The sequence below is a fragment of the Epinephelus moara genome, chromosome 3 (assembly GCF_006386435.1).
Source record: "Epinephelus moara isolate mb chromosome 3, YSFRI_EMoa_1.0, whole genome shotgun sequence".
Lineage (NCBI taxonomy): Eukaryota > Metazoa > Chordata > Actinopteri > Perciformes > Serranidae > Epinephelus > Epinephelus moara.
This window is the reverse complement of record NC_065508.1, coordinates 16,890,545-16,900,562: the sequence shown is the minus strand read 5'-3', so window position 1 is coordinate 16,900,562 and position 10,018 is coordinate 16,890,545.

Genomic DNA, 10,018 nt, shown 5'->3' with positions numbered 1-10,018 from the left:
ATGGTGGGCTTGTGTACGAGCTCGTGATCAGCTTGGCGAGCGGAGGGTTGGAGAGTGTAGCTATATTCCCAGCTTCCCCCCCGGTGACAGTGCTGGGCTAGTGCCATCGCCATGGCGATGGGGGGAGTGTGTGCGTGATTGTGTGTGTGTGTGTGTGTGTCTGGGGGTTGGGGGGGGGGTGGCTCAGGCCTTTCATTATTAATGTGCACCGCGGCGTCCTTACCTCCTCTGAGCCCGCACAGCTCACTGCCTGACCTGCCATCCAAGGGAGAGGGAGTGGGGAGGGGGGACTGAGGAGGCAGAGATAAAGAAAGAGAAGTGAGCCAGAGAGAAAGAAAGAGACAGCACAACTAGTGTATAGAGCGCAAGCACACGACTGGAAAGTAAAAATTCATTCATGTACTTTTATTTCACATTTACACCTGAGACCTAACAAACAAGAGATTAGGATTTTCAGTCCGGGGTGTGGCTGCAGGTGACCGTGGCTCCTGCCTGCTGAGGTGTAGCAGCCCAGGGGTCGTGTGTGTGTGTGTGGGGGGGGCGGCGGGGCGTCAGGTGGTGGCGGTTGTGGTTGTCTTCATGCAGAGGGGTGTACGGCTTGGTGAGCAGGCCTGTCACACTGGGAAAATCCTGGAATCTTATCACCGCCTCACAGACTCTGAGCCGCACTGATCTACTCACCCTCATTGCCAGCAGACATGCCCTTCCCCCCATCCAAATGCCCCTGCACAGGCTGGCCCCTTCTCGGCTCACTCGCCACCTTCTTCGAACGGGGAGATAGCAGGAACTGATGCAGTCCAATTGTTGAGGAGCGAGGAATGTTGCTCGTAAAATGTGACTAACAGGAAGAAAAAAAAAAACACAAGCTTTGCAAGTGAGTACACAGGCCGGAGTGCAGGGGACTCAGTAGCGACCATTGAGGAACACAACGTGGTGTATCAAAGAAAGGTTTTATTGAAGTTGTTACCAGACAACATTGTTATAGGAGCGTCGGATCTACTGTGTGAAAATACACAAACAGCTGCATGGGCAAAGACCAGACAGTGTGCTGCCCTATTCTTATGAATATAATCTGATACATTTAGATTTGGGGAATTTAAAATGTTATTAGTATCTGGGGATATCACATTCATTTCTGTGTAATGAGAGAAACTGGGTGGAAAAGTTTGTCTCATTAGGGTTCATATAATTTGTTTTTAACCACATGTTCTGCAAAGAAGTTACAACAGCAAAACCAAAGGTCACATATGATGTAACTGTGTTAAAATGTGTATTTTCCACTGTGCATCAGAGTGTGACGATTTTTCAACCTGGACTCAGTTGGTTTAGTGGTTAAAAGTGTTCACAACATTACTCAGATTCATCCAGAACAGTACTTTAAGCTATCTGATTTTTCAAAGATGTACTCCTTTTTATCCTTCATGAAGTGGTACTGGTTGCTATGCCAACTGTTGTAGCAACAAAGGTAGCCATATTGATTTTTTTTTTTTTTTTTTTGTATTTGGTTCTTTTCTTCAACAGGAATAAAGTAAGAACAGGAAAAACTATATAACATAGAATTAAAAACTGTTGCATGAAATCCCCTCAGAATACAGTATGATATTATTTTTGGCCTATAACAGATTTAAACATTATATTTGTGGATATTATCAATACAAATTTTTGGTAATATAAATGTAGATCATTCTAAAAAAAAAAAAAAAAAAACGACAACTAAACGCACCTTTAGGTGATATTGCACTTTCCCAGAGTGCTCTGCTTGGTGAATGATGTCACACTAAAACACAGAATCAATGCAGTCAATACTCCTGTTGAGTATTGATCTTTTGGGATTGGTGCATTCTCCGTTTAACTGATTTGATAGCTGAGAATAAAAACATGTATGAACGCTGATGACAGATGTTGTCAGGTCATGGACTCCGTGGCCAACCCTAATAAAAGCTACAACAGCTATAGTGATAATGAAAATATCATATTTACCTGACCATGCACATTTCTGTCATTAAGAGCAGAGCTAAATGTCTCAAGTTAGGTAAATTAGTTAGTCGACTAATGGCCCTAAATGACAACTATTGGTCGACTTAGAAAATTCATAGTTGGGGGCAGCCCTACCAGACATACAGACATATTGGATGCTGGGCCACTCAGAGTACAGTATTAACAGTGTTATGAGAAAGCTAGCAGATAAAGAAGCTGCAGCAGGTTTTTACTGCTTCTGTTTTTTGTGCTTTGGGACAATTAAGACAGCTGTTGGTCACATATGAAGCTTGTCATATGCTGCTGAAGATCTCGTTTGTGCCATAAGGCCCATTAACCACTTATTATTTTGCTTAATGATGTATATATTGCAACATTGGAACCACTTGGAATTTTGGGAACTGTACCAGACATCAATGTGGTTTCTATGGCTCTCATTCATTTACATGTATGTGTTGAAGTGGGAAGGATGAAAGTTAACAAAGAAGGAAAAGCACAGTTAATGCTTGTAGTTCATTGTGTAAATACAGATTGGTAAAATTATATATTTTTATAATATAATATTATACCTACTATACATTTGTATTTTTCATCTAATTTCTTCAGATAATTACAGTTATACATAATTTCAGGTTACATTTTGAGCCAGATTTAACTTACTTCACCTTAACAAACCACCCTGAGTGAGGTATTATACTACACATATTATTGTACCTTTGTACTATTGTATGATTTCACAAGAATAAGTATGAATTCCCCGGTGAGCTCAGGCTTCACATCGAGGTCAGCGTGCTAAATAGCGAAGAATGAATCTCACTTTGGGTATGAATGAATACAATGTTTACTCTTCCAACCACCACTACCGCAGCCCACCTACGCACCTCTCCACACACGTAGCCTATATTTGGTTGAGACAAAATAACCTTTAGCTGTTAGGATCTAACTAGAAATGTATTGATTTCACCCATGTATTGATGTCAGAGTTCATTATGCTTTTGAATAGCAGCATATAGTTGACACACTGCGAACACAGGCGTGCTATCTTTAGCTGTGTTGCTGTTTTAAGAAACTATCTGTGTCATAGTTGCACTTATTTATTTTAGTTAAATCCAGAAATAGCGCAAAGTCCCTTCTGCTGCTGGGTGAAACAATGATATAAGAGTCAAACATAATGTCTCAATGCTGCCTTGATGAACACACTATATATTTAAAACCATATTACAAGTGTCTCGATTGTTAGCGTCACACTGAGCTTTCACTTGAGGATCTGTTGTACCTTTTTAACCTGGAGCGCTGAACAGATGGAATCAGGGAAGGGCTTTTTCCTCTGAAACTCCATTAAAAATAAGAGCCTGTGACAATCTGTATTTCGTGGAGAGCTGTTCAGCTTCTAACTTCTAGTTTTTAGTGGAAGTGGACTATTAACTATTAAAAAAAACACACACACGCCGAGCTCCAAGTGTGGCCTGTACTGTTGCATTATTACAATAAAAACTGATGCTGTGAGGAGCTGTAAGATGACCTCCTGTTCATGTTCAAACTTTTACTGGAGAAGCCATACATCACATATAATCAACCTTCATTCCTAGTCTCTTTGAATGGACAAACACTCACATTTTTTATTACATTACGGCTCTATAGATCTTTAGTAACTCAAAAAGTGGTTAAATTAAAGTGAAATTCACGACTGGCAGCAGATGATCTGAAAGATGGCCTTAAGAACTTGTGTTAAAAGCGCTTTTATTATCAGATTTGTGCTTTCTGTGGAATGTGATTGAATGTGACGCTACAATTAATCGCACGGTGACCTTTACTTCAGGTGAAGCTATTCCTTTGTGACACAACATAAGAGTGTAATGTTCGCCGTAAAGCAAAATAGTTAAGGACTGGCTGTTACGATAAAAATTAATAAGTGGGATTAATAAGTGAAGTAAAAGTTACAACTGGCAGACCTCCTTCACCGTTAGTTTCTAGTATTTGAATATATTATTGATAAGCAGTGGTGCTTTAGGGATGTCTAAGGGCATGTTCATCAGAGAGAAAATTACAGAGGATCAGCACAACTTACAAGTGACCTTGCTTGGGGGGGCCTTTAAGCCATTTTGTGCTTTTCTACTTGTGTCACACACCTAGTAAAACACAATTTAGACTTTATTTAAACATCTGATGCAATCAAAATGACTCACAGGTCAATAACCAAGGTAAAAAATTGTCTTACAGTGCCTGTGCAGCGAGGAGAGGCTCTAATCAACATGGAAAATAACAGACTAGAATTTTTAAGAGTAAAACGCTGTGAATAACAACTACAGTGAATGTGTGATCATTGTAGTTCCCACACAATTACAATGTGTATTTTTACTCATAAAAATGTATTAAAAATCATAATACACTAGACCTCCAAGCACCTGACGCAACTCTGAACCAAAGGGACACTGCCTCGGGGCAAACAGGAGGACAGGGCCATCAATGAATGGGCTTAAATAGCTGGTTTAATATGCATTTGTTTGCATGCTTGGGCAGACTGAGATGTGCTTCTGCAGTGCATTCTGCCAAGATCTGTTCCAGCCTTGGACTGCGAGCGACATCGAGTCCGAGCCTGTGTTACTAACAAAGTAATTCTCAAGAAATCTTTTTTTAACCTCACAAATGTGGAAATCTTTTCAGTTTTGGTTATTCTCTGCAAATTGACATAAAGTCTAAAAGGCAAAAATGAAAGAATTAGCCTTAAAATCCAGGTGAAATGGCGTTTTGAGAGTATCTAGCTTCAGAATAGAGTGCTGCAGGGATGACGTTATTTTGTTTATCTATTTATTTTTTGTTGGTTGATGTGGAAGTTAACATCCCTCTGGTTTCCTTGTCAAAAAGCCACAGAAAATAAAGTCTATGTGGCAAACAAAGGTTTATAATAATCAGCAAGGTAATCTTTACAAATGAACACCACGTTTGAAGCCGAAAGGCAATCGCCAGGAGTAAACGTTAGGCTACTAATGAATGTTAGCAACCGCCCTTTAAAGAACACCTTAAAGCTTCAAATTTCACAAGGGGCGTATTTACTGATGTATTTTTGACGAGAACAAGACATTAAAGTCTCTTAAGCTCATGTTAACCACTGACCTTATTTTGGGCATTTAACCAAAATCCTATTAAAAAAGAACAAGCAACTGACTTGAAGACGAGGGGTGCTGGAGTGCTAAAAAGGTAATTATTTTCTGTTTCTTTTTTTCTTAGTCCTGCAATCCACCTTATTTTTCACAGAAACACGGAGGCAAAACAGAACGCAGCCAGCTTCCGTTTTTTTGTGCGACACTTCCGGTCCAGCACTCTTGACCACTCTGTAAATGGGAATCGCCTTGTTGTTTACCTTGCTGAGTTTAGCTATATATATATATATATCACATTTTTCACGTCACTATATCACCGTTTAGACTAATCTGATGTTTGTAAAGTCTATAAACACAATGACTGAACAAACATTAGTATTTTCTCTGTGTGTAATTAATAACATGGTTATCGTAGATTAGCTGGGCTAACCGTTAGCTGTTAGCCGTTAGCCGTGTCTGTAATAACTCACTAAACTCACAAAGTGGCCCGTGAAAAAAATATTTTCTCCAGCGGATGTCTTAGTTACAACATGATTGAGCTAATTGGAGTAGTTTCATGTCGTATCCGACAACGGGAGGCTTTTAACGGATGACGTCCCGATGTTAGCTTTGCTGCTGCTGTTAGCTGTCCCTGTCAGCTGCAGCCACTGATGCTTTCTAGACATCGTGATTTCCCAAAACTGAATAAATACCACACATAGCAACACAACACTGCTTTGCTAGCTCAATCATGTTGTAACGGCTGGATGGTTGATGCGTACATGCTGATTCGCGTACTATCAGAGCCGATCCACGCATCACTATGGCTTAATAATCAACTCAGTCAATAAAAACAACCCGTCCTGTTTTAGGAGTGTATGTCGCTGACAGACAGAAAGAAAGAAAGAAAAGGAAAAAAAAGATAGAAAAGCAGCGTACACCTCACATATTTATTTCTCACAGTTGCACACACGTTTGGCTGGCATGCAGAAACACCGTCTGTGTGTCTGTGTGTCGAGGGTGCGAGCCGCAGCTTCAGCTGCTCAGGTAGAGAGGCTGTGTAGCCCGGTGTGTTTTTTCGCTGATTCGGTTCTACATGGTTCTCTGCTGGTACACTTGAGACAGGGATCAAGCAGTTTGTCTCACTCGGGATAGATAGTGCTTTTTTGGTTCATAGTTTTTGATTGATGTGCGATTTATTCGCATTTAGAGGGAATTATTTTTACCGGCAGTTACCGGATAACGGAAACGTGGGCACAGTTATCTATATTTAAAATACACAGACTAACTAACTAACTAACTAATTGATTGACTAACATAAACAATTGAAAATTGAAAAAAATTAGCTTGCACCGTTAGCTCCGATAAGGGAAAGCATGAGGGAAAGCGGCTGACCGGAAGTCACGCACAAAAACACGGAAGTTGATCACTATTTACTTCCGTGTTTGAAAATAAGGTGGATACATTGTGACGTATATCCGAGTCTAACACGATAGACAGGTGGGATAAAATTCTGGGAGGGATTTGATTGGATCATTGAAAAGTTGGCGTGCCCTAACAGTCAGTGAGGCCCTGATAGTGTAACACTTTGCTCCATGTAACGTTAGCCGCTGAAGCAGTCCACTGTAAAATGCCTTCGGCATAATAACCTGGAGCTGTCACAGATACCACTCTCCTCAGAGTGAATAAATTCTAGCCACGATATTTTGACGACTGTATTTTTGCAAACAAAGACACACCAACGTAGCATGCTGTTGCTAGCTAGCTAAGTAACGTATCTTAGCTCCGTGCAGCTAAACTTTGCAGATTGATAGATTCATAGATGTCAACATATTATTGGTTGAAATCGGCGCTAGCAAATGAAAATACATGTATGTTTGTTTTTGTTTAACAGGAAGAAAAAATCATTAGCATATATTGTTAAAAAGGTGCGCTTCATCTAGTCTAAAAGGGTTAAAAGGGCATTTTTCATTTCACCTTAACTTAAAGGTTGTTGTTTTTTTTCGTTCACTGATTTGTTATTTGCTGTACACAGAAAGAACAGAATTAACCACAGCATAATATAATATCAAAATATGATAGGCTACCCATGGTTCAAATATGAAGCAAAGATCCATACTTGGTGTACTGTATGTGGATGTTCCATTGAGTGTACAGAAGGGAATTGTTTAAGTGTAGCACAAGCCGAATTGACACACACACACACACACACACACACACACACACACACACACACACACTCACCATAAATAGAACAAGAAACAAGGTTTGAAATTCACTCATGCACTAAATCATATACAAACATAAACACATACACTTCCGAACAGACACAAAAACATGCCTTCTCTCCCTTTCCTTCTTACTCCCTCTCTCTCTCACACACATACACACACACACGCACACACACACTCACGAGGACACGTAGGAACAGATTAAGTCCAAATCAATGGCTGTGGCTGGACTGGGAGAGAGATTTCACCCAGGGTTCTCGTTAAGGTCTGACACATGCGGCAAAGGCTGGAGGGAGTGTTATTACCAGGGTGATGGTTGATAAGACACTCGTTTCTCCACGGTGCGTCCCGCGGGAAAATGCATCGTGCAGCCATGGAAACCATAAGGCTAGGTGATATGCTATAATTGGGCCAGCGTTTTTAACGGTGCAGCTGCACTGCCAGGTATGCCACTGTCTTCAAATGAGAAATTATAGTGGAGCCACCACGGCAGAGAAGATGCAACTGATTTTCGAGAATGTTTTTTCTCTTCTTCTTCCTGTGTGGTTCCCTTTTGATTTGTTTTTATCAAACAGACGAATACAGAGAGGATGTGCCACAAGATAATTTTCTCAGACGAGTTGTATTCAACAAAATGAAGCAACAAAGCTAAAAAAATACATCGACTTATGAAGATTATAATAATGGATGAGCAAACATGCACACCTGTCACTACATGTTTTGTTTTTAATTGCTTTACTGGCATTTTTCCTTCAGTCTGGATGAAAAACTGCGTCAAGAAACACAGTATAAGATGGAGGAAGAAGACGAGGGAAAAGGAAGAGGAGGGAGTAGGAGGAGAAGAGGGGAAAGATAGTCGTCGGCCAATCCCTGCTCAGTCTCTGTAACTTGGTTGATTACGATCAATTTCCCTGGTATCGATGGCCTCCCTGGCCCTGAGCTACACTCCCTCCTGCACTTTGCATGGTACGTGCTTTGTGTACCATGACATGACTCACACTCCACCACCACCATCCCCAGCCCCTGGCTCTCCCACCTGCAGTCCCCCAATCCTGGCCTTGAGGAATACCAACAGCTGGGTAACAGGAGGGATATCATCAAGCAGTTTAGAAAACAGACATGTTTCCACTTCGATGTTCTCACAGTCAGTTTTAAAATCTGGGTTAATGCAGCATTTTTTAACTGATTGGCTTGTGAGCGTGGTAGGTGTAAAAAGTTTGGGTGGTGTTACTGCAGCAGTGCGGGCGGAAGGGAGGTTTTTTTTTTCTCTGTCAGGGCTGCTGAAGGATTGAGCTCTCGCTGAAAAACTCTGAGAGACAAGGTGGAAATGATGAGATGAAGTTTGGTCACGACGTGCTGGACCGAAAGCCCCAAATCTGTATTTGTTCTGGGGAATGCGAAACTGTCCTCCCTCCGGCATGTGCGAGGGCGCATCCCGCTCGCTCTATCTCTGCACACTTGGCACGCTCTATCCGAATTAATTGCATCTCTGCGAGGGAGAGAGCGAGATGGATAGAGGGAGAGGGAGAGAGGTTTAGTCCTTCTGTTGGGCTGGTCTTGCTACAAGGGGAGTCATTTAAAATTCTGCCTCCCATGTGGCTCCTGGTTTTCACTTTAATGACCCCCCTCCTCTCCCCCTGCTTTTTACCCCATGACTTTCCTGGGTTTTGAGCTGCGAGCTCAGTCTCCTATGGCTGCACAGTGCTGATGCACGCCTTATTCATGCATGTATACAAATAAATAATGCTTGTTTATTGACCAGCATCAAAGCCATTAGTGACAAAATACTCTATGCACCTTCTGTCTCTCCCTCTTTGCCTTTCCCTTCCTCCTCCACCTCCACAATCAACCATCGCTGCCATCAATGATCCAACTCTCTGCTTCCTATGTTTACTTGCCAATTACTGCATGAGCACCACCTTTTCTCTGTGAAAATGGCCGCTGCACCTGTTGTCAAGCGGAAGGATCTTTGAATTAGTCTTTGCACTGGACTGTGCTGTAAGAAAAAGTAACGCTTTGTTTTGTAAAAAGGGAAAATCTTAAGGTTTTCCTTTTGTTTACAGCGTGGAAACGTGTCTACTGCAAGGGAGCAGGTTTCATTTCGCATTGGGGGACACATGAAACAAGAGCTGGGGGTCCTCTGCCACAAAATTTTAAGAACCAAACACTGTATTCTGATGAATTTTTATGCACTGATTTGTGGCTTTCTGCTCCTGTTTGTGGTGTTGTTTTAATGTTGTCAAAATAAAAGTAATGTTTTTATCGGGGGGGACAAACGCACATGATCTAAATATTGACAGGGACATGTTCTCTGCACTCCCCCCCAGCCCCCACCCTGAAATCTACACCCATGGTCTACTGGGTAATAACTCAAAAAGTAAGGATCATACAAATATATTGACCTATTATGATGATTTTAGAGGTCTATCTCCACATATAGAAGCGTGTGTGTGTGTGTGTGCAGCAGAGGCAGCAGAAGGCCCTGTGGACGGTTAACTGCCGCAGTGTTTACAGGCACCACAGTCAGCTTCGTAAGAGGCACGATAGGAAATGGCCTCAATAAGATAAAGCTGAGCCTTCTGCGTGGTTCTCTACAGGGGTCTCACACACAAACACACACACATATATGCACACACATACACACACACACACACACACACACACACACATACATGTATCAGTGTTGGTGAGGTGGGGGTTGAGTGGTGTGGGCTGTAGGACAGCAGCGGC